Source organism: Lemur catta, chromosome 16 (assembly GCF_020740605.2).
Source record: "Lemur catta isolate mLemCat1 chromosome 16, mLemCat1.pri, whole genome shotgun sequence".
Lineage (NCBI taxonomy): Eukaryota > Metazoa > Chordata > Mammalia > Primates > Lemuridae > Lemur > Lemur catta.
In genome coordinates this window covers 52,397,500-52,416,931 of record NC_059143.1, presented here as the reverse complement: position 1 = coordinate 52,416,931, position 19,432 = coordinate 52,397,500, and the positions used below count along the sequence as shown (strand labels likewise).

The following is a 19,432-nucleotide window of genomic DNA, read 5'->3' as shown; positions in this document are numbered from 1 at the left end:
TTTGGAGCACAACCTACTTTATGTGCATCGACTCTGGTTGTCCTGACCTTGCCTTGGAGGATGCTGGTCCTGGGCAGCTTAGCTTCAGACCTATTCCTCACCTGTCCCCTGCTTCGCTCTGTATCATTTGGGGGTGACCCTGGCAGGCTTCATTTCCCAGACGCTCTGAACAGCAGGTTTAGCCAAGGGGGGCTGCGGCAGGAGATTGGAGAGATGGAGGAGGGGAAGCCAGGGGCCTCCCTGCATTCTCTGTTTCCTATGGGGTCTCAGCCGGTGGCTGCATCTTCCCTGTGGCACCAGCTTCTGTCTGCCAGGCCTGCTATGGTTCCAACTTCCACCAGGTGACCCTGGACCCAGGTCCCTGGAACCCCACCGCTCCCCTTTGTCCCTCCAGCCCCAGGTGGTGGTGTCTTCTCCTGTTCTCATCTCTGGTTGTGTCCTGGTTTGGGTTTCTTGCTCTTCTATCACTGGTATAACCAGTTCCCTACCGTAGTTTCCCAGTTTAGATGCTGGAGTGATCTCTGTTTTTCAAGTTGGACCCTGAATAATAAAGTTCTTGGTATGAGAATTAGTGCCAGAACCAGATCTTTAAGATGAGATTCTGGGACTGGGGTGCTCACAGAGCGTTTGAGTGCACAGTGATGACTTCCTTGCAGAGGGAAGATGGGACACTGGCCCCCGTGGCATGAAGTTGCGTCATGATTGCTAAATCATCATGTTGCTTGAGTTGGAGTGTTGGCTGGGTTCAAGGCTGCGGGAAATTAAATGGAGGCTGCATTGACTGGAGTGACAGTAATGACAGTCACAAGGATTGTGGGGTATCTGATGGGACTGGAAAGTTTTCAGAAAAACAGTAGTAAGTTCAGAGCTGGAAGCCATGGTTCAAGATACAAATATATCCAGAGATCAGCCTTAAAACAATTATTTACCTCTTGCAGCCACAAGGCAGGTGTGGCTGGGGCTCAGTCACACCTGCCTTGATAATTGTGTGGTTTACAGAAATGACAACCTTACTAAATTCCTGTGTTAAGTTTATGGCATGAATGGTGAAGATGTGGAACCCAGGGACTTAGGAAAGGGACATTTGCATAGACTCAACTAAGTCAAGAAACTATCCCACCCTAGGTTCCGCTGAGCCTGTTGCTAGGTTTCTTCCTTTGTGAGCAAAGCAGGCTTTTCTGGTGTGAAGACCCTCAAGACCCATTCTCACTACCTGTGAGACCTAGAGCCAGAATTGGGTCCCTTCCTTCTCTGAGGCAGGTGGGGCAGGGTGAGAAATTTCAAGTCTTGCTTTCTGAGCAAGCAGCTTCTACACCTAACAAGTTAGCTGGTTCCTAACCCTGGGGGAGTGTGAGGGAGGCGATTCTGTGGGTGTTACACAGAGCAGGGCAGAGTGTGACTCAGGATTGGGCCAAACTCATTGGTGTGGGTGCACCTATTTAAGACTCAAGATTTAATGTGCTGGCTGTAGTGGCTGGAGGTGGCTCTGGCTTCTTTCTTGGTTGGACAACTAGAACCTGGGTGGAGTGGTGGCCGACATTCGCTGGGCTCGGCTGGGACTAGCCCCACACGGGGAAGTCCCTGAAAGTTAAAGGTAAAAGAAAATCCTCCCAGCGGCAGAGCTCCCTGGGGAAGTGTATCTGGCTGTCCACTTTGCATGGTAGGAGCAATCCCAGAGGTGCGGGTTTTCCACGATTCACGGGCAGTGACTCAAGGCACTGACGCTTTTATGGATTTTGAAAGAAAAAATTAGAAGCTGAGTGACTTGGAGATGAGAAGAGGATACACATGGATGACTTTTGGAACAGGCACAGAGGAGAGAACATTTGTGCTCCGTGTGGGTGACACCACAGGATACATACTGCAGAGGACATACTCTGTGGGGAACAGTGTCTTCCTCCAGCTGCCACGGTATTTGCTCGACGGGCCACGGTGGCAGGAGAGAGGCTGCCTCCAGGCTCAGTAGCATGGGCATCTTCCTGTCACTCTCGGTCCCACCCTGCTGAGGACCCACTCTGCCAGCAGCAAGGCCAACACGGAGTCCCTGGAAGGACACCGTTGCCTGGTGGCCCTGTGGGACGGTGCTTCAGAAACCACGTGGCAAGTTGGTCACATCGCACTCATCTCATCGCTACCGATTCGTCCCGAGTCGAAAGGCGTCTTTGCTGGGTGTGGGTTTGCCTTCCCTGACCGGAAGCTTCTGTGGACTTCAGGCGTGCCTCGTCCGTTGGGGTGCCGCCCTGCCCGAGGGAGCTGTCCTCTGTGCACACGGAGGGGCACAGCGCCGGGCTCATCAGACCGTACCACGTACCACTTCAGGTGGCCTGAAAGAGCAGGGGTGACTCGTGTTGACTGGGGCGCTGTCCCACAGGATCCTTCTCTCAGGCCAGGGACAAACTGACAGTACTCCTCCCCCCACAGCCAAAACACCGGGTCTGGAAACCATGGGTGGGGCCTGACACCCCGTGCGAGGAGAGTTTGCCACCTTGAGCTCTGCTGGTTGAGATGTCTTAGGTCTCATTTCGAGCGGGGGATCTTCCATGAGGGAACACAGCCATGGTCCCGCGGAAGTGGGTTTAGAGTACTGCCCGGCTGTCTGGAATTCCTTGTGTCAACGCACTCAGACGCCACGATGCGGATACTCTGATGGCTGGGTCGATGAATCCCATTTTCAAGAGAAAAATCATGGTGCTACTTCCCACTGGGGACAGGGAAGGGTGTGTTTGTCTGGAACCTTCTCCCCTCCTCTCCCGCCCTCACCCAACAATTCGCCACTTATTTGGGGAATGCCCCCCATTCCCTGCCACTCCCGATTCTAACCAGGCTGCTTTGGGGGGAGCTCAGGGCTTCTGCTTGACCCTGTGCCCAGACCACAGCTGGCTGGTCCATGGTGGCGTCTCCTAGGACTTCCTGGAGTAGAACTGAGGGAAGCCAGCCCCGACCACACAGGCCGCAGGCGGTGAGGCAGCGCTTCCCAGCTGTGGAAGCCGGCCACCCCGCCAGGACCAGCTGCCTGCAGACAGGAGATTCCTGGTGGGGCCAAGGCCTGGCCTCGAGTTATCCTTGAGGACCAGCTGCCTCTATGACCTTCTCACATTTGGCTGTTCAATCCTTTTTAATCCTTTTTTTTTTTTTTTTTACTCTTTTTAGATTCCAGGGGCTGTTAAATTTCTTTTATGCCTAAGCTTGCTTGAGTTGCATTTCTAACACTTGAGCTAAAAAAGCCTGACTTATACAAGGTTGATTTGCTAGGCATGATGTCAATTTATCACGGAATTGCATCCAGACGTGCTCACCTGCTGTGTTTGACCTGGGACGCTGAGTTAGCAAGTGGAAGGTGAGAGGCTGTCAGCGAGAGGTCTGCGTGCTCTGCGGGCTGCACGTGTGCCTGTTCCCAGGCGCATCTGCCGGTCAGGGTCCCGCTCCCTCCTGCCGGGCACACGCCCATCTTCCCCGAGAGGGCGTTCAACCCCGACCCATTCTCATCTTCCGATTACGTTTTCTCTAGCCTCTGTGCAGCTCAGCGCCTCTCTGTACACGCTGTGTGTTAATAATAACATCCTTCTTCATTGACTCATGTTTTTAAAACATATATTTGTGCACTTAACTATTTAGCCACATTTTGGGATGAGTTGATTGTTTTCTGAGAGTACAGGGAGATACGAAGCTTATCTTTCTTAGCTTACTCTCCTAATCTCCTCAGAATGTACTTGAACTGTTTCCCGGTACGCAGATTCATGCTTTCTTCTCAAGCTCGAATCCTTTCATTAAACCACGGAAAGGCTGAAAGGGATCTAAAACTCCAAATTATTTTGTTTTTATTCCGTTTTCTTTTGAAAAACTTGATTTAAGAACTCTTTCCCCTCCTCAACATGCACATTCCGTAAAGCTGAGGTACTCTGTTTAGAAGTACGTCTGTTGCTCTGCATTTCAGTGACCGAACAGCGTATTGCTCTCATGAATCTGCTGTGCGTGGGAGAAATTCCCTTTCTGGGAGTGTTTCACCACTTTACATTATTTCACTGTTCGACTGTAACAAACTGGAATTTCTCCTTGATTTTGCAAGTACCTTTTATACTTGGATATGTTTCACGTTTTCAAATAAGTTTCCTACTTTCCCTTTAAAACCAGGGGACAATGTAGATGACTCTTGAATGTCCTATAATTGCGTGACACTGAAGTTCCCGAAGAAACAGTGATACAAAGTAAGTGCTAAGGAAAGTAAGCAATGGACGGGGCTCCTGCTTTGTCAGGACTTGGAGATCGCCAGGTGGTGGCCCTTGTCCTGTAGACCAGTCACTGGGGCTGGGAGCTGACTGGCTCGAGGCAATATCTAACCCTGAATGAGCATTTACGTATGCAGTGACAAAGGGCCCTGGGCAAGGGCAGTTAATTGTGCAAAAATGCCTGGGGAGATAAGGGTTAGCTCCTAGAACCTTCTCTAGGCCCCGACTGCCTGCCCCTGGTGACGCCCCTGGTGACGAGGACGTCTTCCTTTCCCCGGTACAGGGAGGCCCCTCTCACGCAGGAGTTTTATCTGTTGCTTACAGGAAGAGAAACGAAGATCAGAGGCTCTTCTTGCACCTGCTGTTTTTCAAGTGTCTTTAGCTCAGAAGAATCCTTATGCGAAGCGGCATGTTTTGGAGTGGCATGTTCTACCATCCTTCCTTTTTAAGAGGGCAGAGCCAGGATGCAAAGCCAGTTCTGTCCGGGTCAGAGCCCGTGCCCCTCCTGCCTGCCATGCAGCCCACCCGGGACCACTAGCGTGACTCTGCCTGCACCCCTGCAAAGGGACCTCCGTTCATGCAGCACGAGTGTCCCTCCACGGTGGCGGTTATAGCGGAAGGGGCCGATACATCCTCGGTGGGACGGCAGTGCGCGAAGCCTGAACACTGGCTGCTGAGGGAAAGGAAGCTGCAGCCCCCGAACCCCGAACTGCAGTCTCCAAAGGGGGTGGGTGGGCGCTTCGGACACTTGGGATCCCAGGTTGGCGCTGCTGCTCCTCACTGGGCCACAGATTCCGGCTACCACGGAGGGAGAGTTCATGCCATTGGAACAGAAAGAGAAGTTGCTCGAGGAAATGAAAAAACAAACGGTTGTTAACTCTAGGAGCCTTTGTTGTGTTGTGTGTGGTGTTTATCGAAGTAGGAGAGGAACGTGAAGGACAAACTGTTTGACTTATTTAAAGAAATGCCTTAGCCCAGGCAATTGTCCGAGCTGTCCCCTCCACTGCAGAGAAGCACTGTGCCTCCTGCCTTCCCGGCAGCAAAGTCAGTTTGACTCCAAACTGTAAAGTGAGCAGAGGTTCCCCATCAGCTTCCGGCCTCCTTCTCTGTTCCTTGTGGCAGTAATCTAATTCCTCTACAGACACCAGATTACAATGTTTCCTTTCCCATGATTTAAAAAAAAACATTTATTTTTTGCCACGGATTTTGGCAAAATCGAGCATTCCTTACATCAGGCGCTTCAGAAAATGAAGAGGCTGTACATTTGAGTTTCGTGGACAAAGGCAGAAGTGGCACCTCCTGCCCATGCCCCCTCTCGCAGACCCCAGACCCGGCCGGGGAAGAGCCACGGGCACCCGCGCTTCCCGGGAGAGCCAGGGGCGTGGGCAGAGCTGCACCTGTCGGCCTGAACCTGGAGGGACTTTGCGGCACTCTCCTTGGTCCCTTCTGCACAGCGCACGTCTGCTCTTCCCAAGGACGGGGGCTCATTGCCTTTCCCACCCAGCGAGGGAGCCTCAGCACCACTGGCACGACACTCGGTGGTGGGGAGACAGGAACGATCATACCAAAACGTGTTTTTCTTGTCAAATGACTTGTTTTACAGATTAGGAAACAGAGCTACGGAGATTAACGAATTCCAAGTCTCATAGTTAACGAGACCTCCAGGCTTCATGCTCTTAACCCCTAGGAGGCTGCTTATGTAGGAAACTTTCTAGTTTTTCTTCTCTTCATCACCTGAGGTAAAATAATTACAAACAAACTTTTAGAAAATGTCTACAACTCTTAGGTTTCCTAGCACAGCTTGTCAACCTGGCTTGCTGTGGCCCACAGTCCCCTGGGCCGTGAAAGTGTTTTCTTGCCTCTCTGCACTGTGGCCAGAGAAATGTCCTGAGGCTCGTCCTGTCCCCCGACAGTTAGGCCTCCAGCCCCCCAGAGCACCGAGTCCTGGGGGCATGTCAGGGTCTCGTGGGCAGCCTGGGCTGTGCACGGGAGCCCCTGATGTCCTCATTCCCAGCTCTGTCCCCTCCCAGCAGGGTCTGCTGGCTGATGTTGCCGGCCTCTCCCACGTCCACCTGGGAGCCACTTCCTCCCAGGCCCAACCTCTGCAGGTGAATCTGCTTCCCAAGCGCCTGAAGCCTCCGTGTACCCCGGCCGTGCCAGGCTCAGTGCCTGTGGAAAGAGGAGGCATCCTGCATGGTGGTGCCACCCCCGTCGCCTGAGCGGCTCAGCTTGTCTGTCTGTGTGGACGTGCTGCTCCCTGGGACCTTAGATTTGGACACAAGGCCTGGAGGTCGTTCTTGGAGCTGGCCGTGTCATCCAAATTGACCCTCCTTGGGGACACCTCATTTGCCATCATCCTCCTCTTGCTCAGAGTCCCACGAGCAGCTCCTGCCTGAAGTCTGAGCAGCACCCCTGCCCTGCAGGCTCTCGGGTCTGCCCTCCCAGCCCCCGCCCCGGAGCTGTGCACAGCCCCACTTGGCGTAGCCAGCAGCTCCCGGGCGCATGCCTATCCTCACCGCCCCAGGCTGGACAGCTCTCCCTCCCTCTGCCTGAAACCCCCACGACACCCGGGCACCAGGGATGGAATTGTGACACTCCCCCATGGGTAGTGCTCCCTGGGCCCCTTGGCTCTGACTGCTGAGATCAAAACTTGGATGGGTGTCACACATGATTTTCCAGGTGACAATCTGAGGAAGCTGCTGGGGGCAGAAGGGGTCGAGCCAAGGCCCCCAGCTCAGGGGAAGTCCCTGGAACTGCTCCCTGGTCTGATCTGGGTTACTTTATCTTGGGCTCAATGCCCAGGGCAGAGGGAAGTGGCACATAGGTCAGTCTTCAGATCTTCGGCTTGGCAGGAACTTCCGGGTTCACATCCTGCCCTTGTTTGTTTAATGTCCCTTTCAGCTCCCTGCTATGTAAAACAGGGAGTCCTGCTTCGCTTCACCGAAATAGGGGACCCACAGGGACGTAGCAGGCCTGTTTCAGACTGTACTGGCTTCCCCAAGCGGGAGGGGAGGCACATTCCCTGGACCAGGATGCACAACATGGCTTTGGAGAAAACAGACTTTTAAAAACTCTCAAATTTAAAAATATATTAAAAGGTCTTAAAAAAATTAAGTTTAGCCAGGCGCTATGGCTCATGTCTGTAAAGCCAGCAGTTTGGGAGGCCAAGGTGGGAGGATCACTTGAGGTCAGGAGTTCAAGACCAGCCTGGGCAACATAGTGAGACCCCCCCCCCCCATCTCTACAAAAAATAAAAAAATTGGCTGAGCCTGGTGGCCCACACCTGTAGTCCCAGCTGCTCAGGAAGCTGAGGCAGGAGGATCACCTGAGCCCAGGAGTGTGGGCTACAATGAGCTGTGATTGTACTCTAGCCCAGGAGACAGAGCGAGGCCTGTCTCCAAACAAACAAACAAAACCAAACAATTAATTTTCTTATGTGGGAGAAGCGTTGTGGTTAAGTTCCACAGGCCCGTTTAGATTTCTAATGTGGTCAGGCCTTGCAGATCCTCTCCCCTCCCCTGCTTTTTTTTCCTCTTTTTTTTCTTTGGCAAATCCAACAGTGAACAAAGAACTTCCTTTGGGAAAGAGTGGGAATGATTTCGAACTTCCTACATTCAAGTAATAAACACTTTAAGAGTACATGGACTGCTTCACTTGTCACAGTAAATGCGTGTCACTTTACATGCATGTCCCTTTTGTGCTCAGTGTGACGCGTGTCTAGCTGGACCCCCTCCCCCAGAGCTGATTCCTCCCCACCTCTGCCTCAGCTCTACTCCGAGCCTTGTAATTAGTTTTTGTGTGCTTCCAATTCGTTGTTGGAAGGAAGGATTGAGTCTTCCAGTTTCTTGGCCTCACTGTCTAGCAGAGGCTTGCAGAATGCAGGTTGTTATATTTAAATATCTGTTGAATACATGGAAGCGATGTAAATTTCCATTTTAATTGGACTTACTAGGGGATCTTGAAATTTAAATAAACTATATAAAACGAGTCTTAAAGAAACAAAAGTCTTTAAAAGAATATCATAAAGATACGATTGTCTTAAAAGAAGCCTTTGTAATGTAAGTAATGACCCACGTACAGCTTTTCCTCCGACCCTGGTGGGGGGTTGGTTATGGTGGTGTCAGCGGCCCCCTAGTGGTCACGAGGCTGAAGCGTGAGTTTGGGGCTCTGGGGACTCAGGACTTCTTTCCCGAGGGCCCAGGAAGAACGTTTTCACCTGCGGAGAATCGGTTTGGAGACAGAACAAAACAGTGACAAACAGGGTAATCAATTCAACAGTACTTTGGCCTTTCATATAGAATCTTTTTTTTTTATATTTTATATTTTTTATATTTTTTATTTTTTTAGGACCCCCCCCACCCCCCATATAGAGTCTTTAATGCTCTTCCTCTATTTACAAAACAAGACAAACACCACAAGCCTTAGGTGCTGGGATACAAAGGCTAGAGCTCCCTCTTTCGATCAAACCCATTAATCTGAAATTCTAAATTTGGTGCCATTCTTTGAACAGTTAAACACGGGGCAGTGAGAACAGAATGAGTCCCGTCTTCTATGTCTTCCTTACTCGTCCCTTCTTTGGATCAGTGGACAACGTAAAGATAACATTTATTACTCCATGTTTCAGGATAGTATGGACGTTTTTGGTTCCATTCTCCACCTTGAGTAACGGGGAGTCAATTTAGTATTTTAAGCAGCTTATGAAGCTGGATTCGGGAACGTTGTTTGTATACCCGGGCTCACTTACAGGGCACTCAGCGGTGGGTTATTTTCTTTCAGGAACTGAGGGAGGAGAGAGAGGCACTCACTTTGGGTGCACAATTTGAGGGCATCAAGAAAAATAATATTTTTACAAAACATTTTTTTAAATCAAAATTCATGTAAAATATCTATGATAAACAAGACGTCAGCACTGCCAGGAAAGACAGAAGAGTGGTCCTGGGTTCTCCTTCTGCCCCAGTCGCCAGTGTGGCCCCGAATGGCGCTGTGTAGCCCACAGAGACAAGAGACTAGATTCCATGTGCCACGTTTATTCCTGACAGTTGGTGAAAAAATACCCTGACGGGTAAGTCGGTAAACTGTGGTTGCCTCCCTGACATCCATTTCTCCCTCCCTGTGGCCTCGTGACCACGTGGTTTGAGTTCATAGCGACCCAGACGCAGCTCTAGGGGTGTCAGCAAAGCCGTGGTGCCAGCCGCTTGAGCCGGGGGGTCGCTCCGCCAGTTCTCTGGGTCTCAGTTTCTCCCTCTGCAAAAGGGAGACATGAATAGCACACCTCACCGTTCCCTGCGCTGTTGGAGTAGAGCGTCTGAATTCCACAAAAAATGCCAGTTCATATTTTTGTTGCCCCTCCTCTGATCATGATGATGGGTTAAATGACATTGAACAATTCCTCAGTAATACTTTCCACATTGGGAATTCTATGATCTTGGAAACAGAAGCATGTATTACCTCCACCCCTTGCCTAATTTTGGATGATTTATAATTCAGTCTTTGGGATAGTGCGCGCGTGTTTCTCTCATATGTGAGAGCTGTGTATGTGTGTGTGTGTGACAGAGACACAGAGACAGAGACTCTAAGCAGGTGCCTGTGCTGACGTTAGAGACACAGAGACTCTAAGCAGGTGCGTGTGCTGACGTTGTTGGAGACACAGAGACTCTTTGCAGGTGCGTGTGCTGACGTTGTTGGAGACACAGACTCTTCGCAGGTGCGTGTGCTGACGTTGTTGGAGTCACAGAGACTCTAAGCAGGTGCGTGTGCTGACGTTGTTAGAGACACAGACTCTTCGCAGGTGCGTGTGCTGACGTTGTTGGAGTCACAGAGACTCTTCGCAGGTGCGTGTGCTGACGTTGTTGGAGTCACAGAGACTCTTCGCAGGTGTGTGCTGACGTTGTTGGAGTCACAGAGACTCTTCGCAGGTGTGTGCTGACGTTGTTGGAGACACAGAGAGTCTTTGCAGGTGCGTGTGCTGACGTTGTTGAAGACACAGAGAGTCTTTGCAGGTGCGTGTGCTGACGTTGTTGGAGACACGGAGACTCTTCGCAGGTGCGTACGCTGACGTCGCTGCTGGAGCAACTGGAACACTCCCAGGAGAGGCCAGCCACGGAAGGCACTTTCTGAAACGTAGATTTGAAGGTTGGAATGACTTTCATTTTTAAAATGCAGAGAGCATGACCAGTCTGTCTGAAGGTGTGGTGTTCTGGGACGGGGGAGAGATCCCACTGGCGGGTGAGATGGCTCGTGAGTGTACTGGCTCGAGTGCAGCGACGCTGAGGCTGAATATTGGGGGAAATAGACAGTTATGCGTGGGAGAAGGGGTTAGGGAATTTCAGAAGTATGAGATAAAGGGTTGTGATTTGATTTTGAGAGGCAGTTTGGAACCACGGCATATTTCTGAGCAGGGTAATAACATGCTCAGAAGGAAAATAAGCAAGTTTATATTTTGGGACCCACTGGAAAATGCTAAGTTTATAGATTCAATTCCAACCATACTTAAAATTTTCAACTCCCTAAGCCTGACAAATAATGAGTGCTTGAATCCGAGCATATCATTTGAAGATAAATCTATTTCTAGGAAAGATTTTGTTTTGTCAGATACGGACACAAACTCAGACGTAGGTCTAACAGCGGAAAATACCGTATTGCAGAGAATTCAGTGGAACACAAAACCAAACGTTTGACTTGCCAGAGGCGGCACCATGAATCAGGGCTGCAACAATTTAATTTTTACCTAATGAGAACCAATTAGGTCCTTCCCACAGAAGGTAGAGAGACAAACTGTAAATCTGAATGGAGGCTCTTGGAGAAGTAGCTGGTAATTAGGACGCTTGAGCTGTTACTTTGAATCATTACTCAAGAGATTCTGCTCTAAAACTTTAAATCACCACTTGAAGCTCAACAAAGAGGCAGACTGTGATTTCTTTAGTTGCTTCCATCTTCCTTCATGGTTTTAAGCAGGGAGTGATGACTATCTGATTTATACTTTGAAAGTACCCCAACGTTGTGTGGGCAACAGATGACAGAGGGGAAGGGGGTGACGGGGACCGGGCAGAAGGGGACGGGGCAGGTGGGGGCCAGGCTTGCTCTCGCTACAAGTGAGGGGCACTGGTGGTTTGGCCCCAAGAGGTCACAGTGGAGAAACTGAGAAGCGAAGACATTTGTACTTTACAGCTGGTAGAACTCGTTGAAAACTGAGACCGAGGTACGAATAGGGAGGACAGTGATGTCACCTACCAAGGCAAGGGAAGGCTGGAGGAGGAAATTTTTTGAGTGGTGGAAATTCAGTGTTTTTACTTTGCCAGTGTTAAGATTGAAGATGCTTGTTAGATCTCCAAAGGGGATGTCATATAATCAGCTGCAAAAGACATCCTCAGTGCTGAAAATAAATGAGACTCATATACCGATGTTATTAAAAGTCATGGGACCAAAAGAGATCAGTTGAGGAGAGAGCATAGGCAGAGGTGAGAGAGGGCTGCTGGCCGAGGCACGAGGTTTTCCAGCCTTTACAGCAGCAGGGGCAGCGGGGAAGGACGGCAGAGAGGTGGAGGGAGGCTGGTGAGAACAGCACTGTGGAGGCGGAGAGAAGACGGCGTTTCAAGAAGTTGTCACCGTCACCGGCCACTGTCACCACCAGTAGATCAGGTATAACGTGGGCAGACAGACAGGTGACAACTGGATTTCACTATGCAGAGGGTGGCGATGACCTTAACAGGCACAGTTTCAGGATGGGAATGGTGAGGAGAGAAAACTGAGTGCAGTGGGCCCAGAAGAGAACGGGCTGGGGAACAATTTTATGGTTTCCTAAGCTGGATCATGGGCACGGGGGTGTTTATTATGATAACACTGTTGTGGGCCTGAAGAAGTTCATAATGAAATAGTTTGAAAACAAAGAATGTGTCACCTATTCTAAACTTTTAAAAAATGTTGTGAAATTCTGAGGGTTGGAATTAATGTAAAATGTAAGATATAAATTTTCCATCAATGAGACGGTGAGAGGAGGACCAGAGGGAAAGAGGCAGAGGGTGAGGAAGGGCGAGGAGGACGGGGCGAGGGCGTGGAGAGGGCAGTTACCATCAACTCTGGCAGCAGGAAACTACATCCGGGGTCTAGGCGGCCTAGGAAGGATTTGAAAAAAAAATATATATATATGTGTGTGTGTGTGTGTGTGTGTGTGTGTGTGTGTGTGTGTGCAGAGGTGGAACACGGGGGCTAAAGAACAGGCACACTGTTAGGGTGTTGATACGTACAACCCGATTACCCGCCTGACACTTGTGCCACTTGTGAGCCTGCCCTGCAGAGAACCGGCGCATCCGTTTCATGACTCACCTTTAACAGCCTTGAGTAAATTCTTTAAAATGATCAAAATAGTCCAAAGGAGTCAGGAAACGAAAAACATAGGAACAAAAAACGGGGGAGACAAATAAGAAGGCTGGTGTGGATGTATTAATATAAGATAATGTCGATTTCAAAGCGAAATGAATCACAAGGGATAAATGAAGTCACTTTATGATGAAAGGGCCAATTCAGCAGGAAGATGTAACAGTCATAAATGTACATGTGCTTGGTGACAGAGCTTCAAAATCCATGAAATGAACAATGACAGAATTCAAGGGAGGAGTAGACGATGCCACAGTCAGAATTCTAGGTTTTAAAATTTTTATTATTTTTTAAATTTTTGTAGAGCTGGGGTCTTGCTATGTTGCTCAGGCTGGCCTTGAACTCCTGGCTTCAAGCAATCCTCCTGCCTTGGCCTCTTAAAGATAATTTTAGTTTTTAATGCTCCTCTGTCCAGCAATTGAAGGAGTAACTGGACAAAAGTCCAGCGAAGATAGAGCAGGCAGACCTCAGCTGTGCCATCAGCACCCTGGCTTATTTGGTGTTTATACCAATTATGAAAGCAACAGGGATGGGTCCTGGCCTCTGTGCTACAGCCTCTTTAAGGCCCTGGGCTGGGTCCTAAAATCGCTGCCCTCTGACTTTCCGTGGCTGCTTCATCACTCTGTGCCTGGTTTCCCATTTGTGAAGTGAAAATGATAACGGCTCTGGCATCACCTATTGGATACAATATTTGAGATGATGAATAAAAATCAAGTTAGCACAAGGCCTGGACCACATCAAATGTTCAGCACATGCCAGTTATGATTGTGGAATCCAATACACACCATTTGGCTGCTTGGCAGAGTCTTAGGGGATTTTAAACTTATTTAATCAAAACCTGGACATCGATCTGCCGTGGGCACATGGTCCTGCCCGAGCCTCTTTGGAGGCTGTGTCCTTTTCCTGTGTGATACTGTGCCAGTTGCCTCCCAAGCCCAGGGCAAGCTCCTGACGCTTTCAGTATTCGGAGCAGCCCGAGGTGCCCCAGGCCGAACCTCAAACACTGCAGATTACCTGCATGTCACACCCCACGGAGGCCGACAGACACTTGTCACCTCTCCCACCCTTGTTCCCCGGGGTTGAAGGGACCCCAGATCACCACCCCCAGGCCCTTCTGGAGGTTTCCACTGCACTTGGCAAAGGGGAGACACCAGCTGCTCACTGGGCTGTCACCTGGGATGGGACCAGGTCAAACCTGAATTTTTTACCTTTTGTGTTATCAGGACTTTTATGTGTGATTAATATCATTATTTTATAATTAATATTATTCTGTGGCCTAAAAATCATAATTAAATTTAGTCAAGGGTGTTGGTTTTTAAAAGAAACTAAGATGAAATCTTTGGTGAAGGGAGGAATTCCTCCTGGTGCGAATCTTCTCTCCCTAATTGGCCCATTTGTGTTTCTTTAGAGAAGAACAGTAAATCAAAGAAGTAAATAAAGTAATGCAAATTGCCCTCTTCCAGTCTGCCAGCTGTCAACACCCCCAGAGTGTTTTCTTCCTGTTCTGAGAATCAAGGCTCACTTCCTTATAGGTATGTGCTAAAGAGTAATGAGGCAAGCTGAAAAAGATCTTCCAAAATACTGCTAGTAAAATAGAACACATTATCATTACTAAGGACTCACAAAAATTTGAAGCCATTTCCTTTCATTAAAAAACATGAGCAGTGAAACCTGCTACATTGGCTTTCCACAAACCAAAGAAAAGAGCGCTGCTTTGCTAAGTTTCTGTAAGGCCGAAAATGCCTGGTGGATTGGCCTCAGGAAGCCGGGATGGCCGGAGATGTTCTGGCTGTGGCAGCTTTGGAGGGGTGAGCCTGCAGCGCCCGTCCGAGCTGGTGCTGGTGGGAAGTGGGAAGGGCCTCACCCCCTAAACGTCCTCCCCACTGGCTTGTGCCTCTGTCTCACAGTCTAAGCTCCAGTTCTTTGTTTTAAGATTTTAATTTCCCAAACACGAACTCTGGGCTTCTTAAATGGAGCTGTCAATACACTGACTACAGAATGGTGGCTAATAAGTAACATGGAACTTATTACAGAGAAGGAGGTATAATGACAGTTGGGAAGAGAGACGTAAAATTTAAAACAAGTTTTAGAGAAAATAAAATAGAACTTTTAGAAATTTAATCATTTAAATTACTTTAATTCCAATGGTTTTTGTTAAATTTCAACTTAATTAATTTAACATTATGACCTTAAGAAGAAATATTTTCCCTAGTTTTATTAGGAATTGTGGCCCACTGAGAACAGCAGCAGCTTCCGTGTGCGCCCCCGGCCCAGATCACGGTCTCTAGGTTACCGCCCCTGAATCGTGCTCCTGGAAAGGTGATGTATTCCATGATTTGGGACTTTCGTTGCTCTCTGGACAAAGTACCTAGCATGAAGGGCCTTCTGATGGTTTAATTAAAATAATTGGAGCTTAAAAAGAAAATGACAACCTTCATTTAAAGAAGATAAATTTTGGAAAGCCCATGAATTTGTAAGATGCTGCACAGGAAAGAAAAACTAATATCAAATGCACCAAAAAAGCAGTGAGAATGCGCACACTTGATTGTCACTGGTTTTGAAAAGTAGAGGAATGTTAGTGTGCATGTGCATGTGGGGTTTATTTTTTTAAGTCTGCATGTCTATTTGTGAAGTACATACGTGTTAGGGCGGGAGACTAGGGGACAGGGCTGAGACCCCATGCAGGGCTCGAAGATCAGGTGCAGGTGTTAAATGAACAACTCGTTAGCAGCTATCTAGAGAGGCTAGTAACCGCAGACACGACCTGGCTTTGCCCGGCTTGTCAGGTCTCTCTGCCACCTGACAGGAACTTTGGCTAATTGCAGTATCATTTCCATTATGGTTTTAAAATCTCTCTGCCCTTGAAATCACCATGACAGTTCCTAGACAGCCATTTATAAAGTACGACATGGGACGGAGCCCAATTCTAGGAATTGCTACCCAAATACTTAGGGTGGCGGGGATTCTTAATGGCACAACAATGTCACAGTGTTCCTGTCGGGAGGCCCCACAGGAAGGCGATGTGTGCGGTGAGGCGTTTGTCCCAGGCGAGGAGTGCTGGGCGGGGCTGGGGAGTGCTGCACACGTAGCAGTATTTACGTGTGTGGAAGGCGACGAGTGGTGACCCCCGCACGCCCCGTGTCCCCCCGCGGGCCGGTGCTCTCGGACAGCCCCGCGCTCCACTTCCTGCCTTCTCATTTTTCAGTCTTTTTATTACTCGACACCATCTGTTCCCAAAAGCTGAAGAACATTTGTGTACAGATGAGAATTTTCCTCAAGTGAGGCAGAACAGACAGTAGGCTGTAAATATTTTACACTTGCCAGGATCATTTTCTTTCAGAATATTAAGAATTCATGCCAAATTCGGTAATGGATCACAGGAGGAAGGCCTCGGCAGAGGGAAACGTTTACCTTGGATAAAGAGAGAGAGAAAGAGCTTGAATAAATCCAGAGCTGAGATTTCAAAGCTGCACATCATTTAAGTGTGGTTGAATCACCTACCCAGGGACAAAAATTTTAAATGCCCCTCACTGATTATTTTTCTTTAACAGTGTTTTTTTTTTTAAATAATCTCCAACTTATAGAAAAATGGCTAGTATTGTATTTCCGACAAACAAGGACCTCCTCCTCCTTCTATGACCTGAGTTGTGCCCTCCCTTCACAGGCTGGAAGTTCCACACCTGCATTTAGGACAGCGCCTTAAAGAGGTAATTAAGGTAAATGCGGGCATTAGGGTGGACCCTAATCTAATACGATTAGATTAAGGAAGGAGATTAGGACAGGGACATGCACAGAGGGAAGAGCATGTGAGGACGCAGCGAGAAGGTGGCCGTGAATGGCCAAGGAGAGAGGCCTCAGAAGAAGCCAACCCTGATGACACTTGATCTTGGACTTCTAGTCTAAATGTTTGCTGTCTAAGCCACCCAGTCTGTGTCGCTTTGTTACGGCAGCCGACACACCTACACAGCCACAGTGCGGTCCTCAGAGTCAGGAAATGAACATTCCTTACGACCATCTGGTCTTCAGACGCCCATTGCTCCAATACTGTCTGCTGTAATGAGACAACCCAGTTCAGGGACCAGGCGTTGCATTTGGTTGTTGCGTCTCCTTAGTTTTCCTCAGTCTGGAGCAGGTTCTCAGTGTTTTTTTACCCTTGGCATTTATGACCTTGATAGATTTGAAGATCCCAGACCAGTCATTTAACAGAATGTCCCTCAATGTGGGCTTGCCTGAGGCTGTGCATCTTTGGTGGGGAATAGCGCAGAAGTGACACTGTGTTCTCTCTGCGTTGTGTCAGGGACCACAGGACCTCGATTTGTCCCTCAGTGAGCTGTTCCCAGCCAGGCTCCTTGCTGGGAAGTTGCTCCTCCCGCTGTGTTACCTGTCAGTGCTGCATTCGGAGGGAGGGACTTGGAGGCTGTGTGCATATCCCTTTCCTTCTCAAACGTCCCATTTTCTCCTTTGCTTATTTACGTCACTGTGGACTCAGGGTTCTCTGCTTTGTCCAGTGGGTTGGATTCTGCTGCTGTTGCTGTTCACCTTGATGTGCAGATTGTCCCAGATTTGGCCTGGGGGAGCCCCTTCCTGCTGGCTCCTGGGTTCCTTTGACATGTCCCCACCATTCTCTGAGCGCTTTCTTGTGTGTTGGCATAATGTGCTCTCAGCTCATCTCAGACCCCGCCTGCCCTAGGCCAGGAATCATCCATTTATCTGAGAATTCTGGTTCTCCTTAGCCTTTGGGGGGAATCGACAGCTGGAACCCCAGACTTAGATACCTGTTCTGCCCGTTACTCATGAGTTTCATACCAGTGGTGCAAGTGAGGAAGTGTATACGTGCGTGCATATGTATTTACGTATCCAATTGCTTTGAGGAATCAACTGATACTACTGACTCAGCACAGGTTTTATACTTCATTCCGTTCATAACAGAAGATTTTATTTGCTATAAAGAGTTACTCGATTTGGGCACTCTTGCAAACAGAACACGGGGAATAGATATCTTCCACAATTTCAAGATAAATGTTGTGAAGTTGGACTGAACTTGGTAAATTTAGTGAGCGTATGTACAGACGGTGTACCTTCCAGGACAGGAAAAGATGAAGGGTTTATTGCATAGATAAAAAAAAGTATTAACAGATCCAGATGCTCTCATTTCTTTTCATTGGATCTTGCATCAGCAAAATCTCTGTGCTTAAGCTACTTTGCAACAAGTTATAAGTATTGTTAACTCTATTTGTGCAAATGTAACACAACATCATCAGTTTTGTAACACGGTAACCTTGAACGATGAGGTATTCGATGTGATTTGCTGTATCATTCCAAAGTGCGTTGGCTATCACAAAGACAAGAATTAGGCAAAATTTGTCTGTGAGAACAGTTAAATTTTATGAAGAACGAGCACTGTGAATTATTGAAAGAAGATTTCTATACGAATGCAGCATTTCTGTGTGATATCATGTCAAATCAAAACGACTTGAATATTTCTTTGCAAGGTAAAAAACTAAGTCTATGTATGATATACGACAAAATATCCAAGTGTTTTGAAAAAAGCCATCTTTTTTCAAAACACTTCTTCTTCAAAAGGAAATTTCAGATGAACATTTTCCCCAGCTAGCAAAGGTCATTGAAGAGCAGGATGATACATGGGAATAATTTGAAGAAGCCGCTGTTACAGACCTGTTAATTGGAGAACACAACGAAAGGTTCACTGACTTTGAAAATCATGACATCACACTCAAATTAGCATTTCAGCCTCACCTAGATGATATCACCAAGGCACCTAAAGAACTACAGATGGAACTGATTGAGCTCTCACTAGATGACATTTTAAAGTCATTTTTTGATGCTAAGAAAGACCCAATTGAAATATAGAAAACTACAATAGAACACCCACACCTTCAGCAACATGCCGGAAAAATGCTTTCTTGCTTTTCAACCACTTATTGCTGTGAATCTACCTTCTCCTACCTCACCCAAATCAGGACGCCCGTAAGCTCACAGGTGACTGACACCCAGCTAGAGGATCAGCCGACGCCGCGGACCTCCAGGCTGCAACCAGGCATTCACGTGCTTTCCAACAAAAAGCAGACACCACAAAGTCACTGCAAGGTGAGTTAACTTTAAAATTAACAAATTGTTTTCATTTTTGAAATTATTAAGTACACAGTAGTTAGATTTTTTACAAAATAATGTACAATTTTTAAGTATATCTAATTGAAGTTTCCTGAATGCAACCTTATTTGAATACAGCTAAATTAATGCAGCTTCAAGCATGAAAAGATTCCCCACCCCTGATGTATCCGGTGTTCCTGCAACCAGGGCTAGAAGAAAAGCCGCATGAAGGTAGCACCTTCCGGCCTCTGCCTCCCGGTGGCTCAGCCCTCAGGGCCTCAGGTCCAGCACCCTGGGTGAGCCAGTGAGGTCAGAACCGTCTGCTGATGCACGGGCAGCAATGACAGGGCAGGGGAAGGCAGGACTCCTACAAGGGAAGTCACAGTAATGAACAAGGACAAGGGGAGACGATAACAGTCAATGTTATTTCCAGAGTACAATGTATGAGAAAAGACTTCGTGGCATAAAGAGTCCATTTCTCCTTTCAGCGAACAATCCAGGTAATAACTTTTAAAACACAGGTTAACTGTATGACAAGGTTTTAAAACAGGCATTCAGAGTCACTTCAGTACTTCTCCAAATAGTTCGCTCAATATATTATAATTTCAAACAAGGTATTTGAATGGCACATTAAAAATGCTTTGGAGCTAGGGATTTATTTCCTTTCTGCCATGTAAATTATTTTGACCAAAAGACAGAATCTAATTAAACTAAACTCTTTA

The 19,432-nt window shown here is 48.1% G+C and overlaps 2 long non-coding RNA genes across 2 annotated transcripts; both read left to right on the top strand.

The window, feature by feature from the left end:
• Window positions 1-10,260: 10,260 nt before the first annotated feature.
• LOC123621752 lies at window positions 10,261-14,839 on the top strand. Its single transcript, XR_006729230.1, has 3 exons — window positions 10,261-10,358; window positions 14,063-14,131; window positions 14,812-14,839. It is a non-coding gene; the product is annotated as an uncharacterized LOC123621752 (long non-coding RNA).
• Window positions 14,840-16,263: 1,424 nt separating this feature from the next.
• Window positions 16,264-19,067, top strand: LOC123621751. Its single transcript, XR_006729229.1, has 3 exons — window positions 16,264-16,306; window positions 18,581-18,707; window positions 18,849-19,067. It is a non-coding gene; the product is annotated as an uncharacterized LOC123621751 (long non-coding RNA).
• The last annotated feature ends 365 nt before the right edge of the window (window positions 19,068-19,432 follow it).